Here is a 4990-nt window from a genome sequence, read left to right as displayed (position 1 = left end):
CACCTGGTAAAATAAAAAATGTGTTTAATTGGTTAATACTAAACAACGTGTTTAGTTTTTGTTTTTTTCGCTTCGTATTATTTCATATTGAGAGGTAGCTTTAAAATGAGTGGTTTAGATGGGACGGGCAGAGGGCACATGGGGGTCCCGGAAGGGCTATAGGGGAGGGACGGGATGGAGTGGAGGGGTCGATGGGAAGAAAGAGGGAAGGAATGGGCAGTGGATAAGAGGTGAGGCTATGGGCAGTGTTGAGTCTATGGGCAGTGTTGAGTCTATGGGGCAGTGTTGAGTCTATGGTCAGTGTTGAGTCTATGGGCAGTGTTGAGTCTATGGGCAGTGTTGAGTCTATGGGCAGTGTTGAGTCACTCAACACACCGCGCCAGGTACTCATTTGAGGCTGAGTTGATCTCGTGAAGGCCCAGGACCGGTTCACCGGGGTTAGTAGGAGGGAGGGAGAAGGGGGGGGCGCAAGAAGGGGGAGAGGGGCAGGGGGGAGAAGGGAGAGGGGGGAAGGGGAAAGAGGGAGGGGGTAGAAGGGGGAGGGGGATGGGTGGGGAGGGCGAATGGGGAGTGGGGAGGGAGCAGAGGGAGGGGGTTGGGGGGGGGAGTGGGGAGGGAGCAGAGGGAGGGGGTTGGGGGGGGGAGTGGGGAGGGAGCAGAGGGAGGGGGGAGGGAGAATGGGGAGGGGGGAGGGAGAAGAGGGAGAGGGAAGGGGGAGGGAGAAGGGGGAGGGGGGAGGGAGCAGAGGGAGGGGGGAAGGAGGAGGGAGAAGGGGGGAGTGGGGAGGGACGAGAGGGAGGGGGATGGGGGGGGAGAGAGAATGGGGAGGGGGCAGAGGGAGGGGTTTGAGGGGTTGGGAGAAGGGGGGCTGGGGGAATCCCTTCCCATCGTTTATATATTTTAATAAATGTTCGTAAACACAGCAATTTCAAGTTGGCAGTGGGACGAGCCACCGCCCCGGGTAAATGGTAAATTGGTGGTGAATCAATGGCGAGAGGAAGAATGATGTAATGGCATCAATCGTGACCACCACCTCATCGGATATTTCATCCACCCCCTCGGCATGCGTCAAAATTCGGCGTAACGGAGGTGGAAAATCGCTAAACAAAATATATAAATACAACGAAACTCTTTCACTTTTGGTTCTTTCGGTAACGTCACGTAGAAAGAAAGATAAAACATAATTAAATAATAGAATAGACGTTTCGATTGCAACACAAGCAGTCGTCTTCAGGTACGAATGAATGAGAAAACAAACCCAGTAAATCTTATTGGTTCTTTCGGTAAAGTCACGTAGAAGGGAAATAATAAAATAATAAAAATAAAACATAATAAAATACAATTATCATGACGTTTCGGCCACAACGCAAGCAGCCGTCCTCAGGTAAAGAACAGGTCTGTCGGAAAGACAGCGTCTCATTGCTTGCGTTGTGGCCGAAACGTCGTGAGAATTGTATTTTATGTTTAATTTTTATTATTTTATTATTTCCCTTCTACGTGACTTTACCGAAAGAACCAAGAAGATGAATCCCTGCAGTCACGAAAGCTTTAAATCGAAACCCAGTAAACTTAGAAATATAATGCAATACAACACCCTACTTGATTGATTACGTTAACGACGATGATGATGACGATGATCAATCAAGCAGGGTGTTGTATTGCATTATATTTCAAAGTTTACTAGCTTTGTTTTCTCATTCATTCGTACCTGAAGACGACTGCTTGTGTTGCAATCGCAACGTCGTATTCTATTATTTAATTTATTTTTATTTTCTTTCTACGCGACTTTGCCGAAAGGACCAACGAGCAATTCTTGCAGTCACGAAAGCTCCGAATCAAGTTTTTAAACTATTTCATTTCGGCAGATAAAGCTGTTAGCTTCTTATTCTCAGGTTTTTTCGGTAAAGTCACGTAGGTAAAAAAATTTAAATTTTATAAAAGTAAAATAAAAATAAAATCACGACGTTTCGGAGGCAACACAAGCCTCCGTCTTCAGGTGGAACCGTCACAGCACGATTGCTGTATCAACGGTTACACCTGAAGACAGAGGCTTGTGTTGCCTCCGAAGCGTCGTGATTTTATTTTTATTTTACTTTTATTAATTTTTATTTTAAAAAAATTACCTACGTGACTTTACCGAAAAAAACCTAAGAATATGAATCCTTGCAGTCACGATAGCTTCAAATCTAGAACTGTTAGCTTCTTGTTTTCAGAAGCGACCTGGCCACAAATGACAGCTCAACGAAGCGGCTCGTCACCACAAGTGTGGAAACGCACGGCAGCCAAACGCTCTGAACGCGTGACGCCGATTCTGAACGTGGAGTGGGGAGGGAAAACCAAAAAAAACCGGAGGACCCGGAGAAAAAATCCACGCGACCACGGGGGGGAGAGGGATGAGTGAAATGCAAACTACAAATATACAGCAGGCGTCAGGGGCACAATCCCAGCTGAAACAACGCTGGGATTTGTGTTTTTTTTTAATCCTTTATATTAAGTTCACTTGCTTGCTTGCTTGCACGCTTACGACCGTGCAAATCTTTCGGTCGTTTTTAACCCACTTCCCGTGATCCAATCGAGCTGACATTTTGCACACAGACTCGTTGTGCGTGACAATTTATTTTCGTGAATTTTTTTCTCTCCAAAATTTGACACTTTTTAGGATTTTTTCTTTTCTTTTTAATGACCAATTCCTTAATGGTGGCAGGCAATCATCTGACCCATAGGTGGCAGCCATCTCAAGCCAGAGGACGAGAGGACTCTAGCCGCCACGCATATAAAGGATTTATAGTGAAAAACGTTGTTTTTACGGGTTAATTTTTTTATTTTAATAAACGCCGCTGAGTCATGGCCACGCCCATCGCTCGCCTACCCCCCTACACGTCACAGTACCACGGTCACGTGCGCCATGACGGCACGTGGCAATTAAGTCGCCTTAACTCGCTGAGCCTGCTAAAGAGACGCAGCCTCTCCCCCCCTCCCCCCCGCGATGACACCATTGAGATCACAACAACAACAAACGACGTGGCTGACGTCACCGCAGCGCTAGTGCCAGGCTAGGTGCACTTTGAGGCTATCACGCAAAGTGTCGAAGGCTCCCGCCCCTGGCAGGAGGTCACGTGACAGATCCGACAAGCGCCATGGGTCGACTGACCGAGATGACTGGCAGATGCACAACAGCTGTGCTCCCCCACTGTGCCAACGTGCCTGCGTTTTATCCGCCCGACGCTCCGCTCGTTGTTGTGAGCATCGCTCCTCCGCCCTTCGTTTGTTGCTGGAGGGTGACCGCCTCCAAATCCCAAAGCAGCGTCCTTCACGAGCCTCCTCCATAGAGGCCGATCTTGACACTGACAAAGACAAAGATCCCCCGTATAGCCTGTAACAGACTGTAGGGGCAAGTGCTGTTAGCAAGCAACTATGAAGGCCGGAACGGTACACGAGGGGGTGGGTGGCCAGCACCACGCCCGACCGCCTTTGTCTCCCCAGTGGCGATGTTTACACACCGCACCAGGTACTAATTTCAGGCTGAGTCGACCTAGGAGAGGCCCCGGACCGGTTCAGATAATCGTCATTGGTGGTGGTGGTGGTGCCCGTGAGCGTGAATCGAACTCGGGTCACCGGGTTCGTAGCGCAGTGTGCTAACCACGACAAAGACAAAGATCCCCCGTATAGCCTGCAACATACTTTTAGGGCAAGTGCTGCTAGCGAGCACCTATGAAGGCCGGCACGGCACACGAGGGGGTGAGTGGGCAGCTACCTCGCCAGGCCGCCTTTGTCTCCCCAGTGGCGATGTTTACACACCGCACCAGGTGCTTATTTGAGGCTGAGTCGACCTAGGAGAGGCCCCGGACCGGTTTACATAATCGTCACCTGGTGTTGGTGGCCGCGAGCGGGAATCGAACCCGGGTGTGCCGGGTTTCGTAGTTGCAGCGTAGCGCTTAACCGCTACACCGCCACTTTCACCTTCGACGCTGAATTCCCACACACATCGCCACTCGCACCACGCCAACGAAGCTGTCGCTGTCACGCACAGAAGAAAACACATCAAATCACCCGTAATTGCGCGTGTGTGTGTGTGTGCCTGCGTAGGCGTGTCTGTGTGCGCGTGTGTGTGTGTGCCTCGCATAATAGCGGAATGGACTAAATGGGCGATAATGATGGCTTTATATGTGCGAGGTCCCAGAGGGGATAATCACGCGGGCTGAGTCCAGTTCACGGCCACCAGTGATGTGAGCGGTCGTTCGTGCGTGCCGGAAAACTACCGCGTGAACTTCAAGGGAATATAAGTTCGTAGAGAAAAAAAATACAAGTACATTTACATAAATAACTTGGAGGAGAAGAAGAAATCCACGTGGCAAATTCGCTCTAATTATACGAAAAAAAGTCCCCCGAAAAAATCACAGCGGATAGCGCGGAGAATTTGAAAGAGTGGAAGTCTTGGTTTGGGGGTGGATTTTTTTTTGCTTTATTTTTTTTAAGTTATTTGGCTACGTTTTCACATCCGTCAAGCCCACTCGTCCGTCATGTTCTTCCGGAGTGAGTATTGACTTAAAGCTTTCGTGACTGCAGCATTTCATGTTATTTGGCTCTTTCGGTAAAGTCACATAGATAGATTCAAGGAAAATAACAAAAAACTACGACGTTTCGATCGCAACACAAGCGATCTAAACGTCGTAGTTTTTTGGTTATTTTCTTTGAACCTATCTACGTGACTTTACCGAAAGATCCAAAGAATAGGAGTGAGTATTGACGACGTTTCTCCTGCCTTGTTGGTGGAATAGCTGCAAAAAAGGGCCATTGCCCGAAACGTCGCCTATCATATAAATATATGCTAATTTTATTTTAAGGCCGTATGTACATTGCAATTATTTGGCACCGAACGTAGCCGACCGTGCTAAGTGGAGGTGCAGGGGGAAGTACAACAAACTAAAGACAACAAACGGTTCTAAGGAAACGAGTTTGTCGATCTGGAATCTAGATGATGGTTTCAAAG

Source organism: Lampetra planeri, chromosome 63 (genome assembly GCF_965212315.1).
Source record: "Lampetra planeri chromosome 63, kcLamPlan1.2.h2, whole genome shotgun sequence".
Classification (NCBI taxonomy): Eukaryota; Metazoa; Chordata; class Hyperoartia; order Petromyzontiformes; family Petromyzontidae; genus Lampetra; species Lampetra planeri.
Note: the sequence above shows the minus strand (reverse complement) of the source record.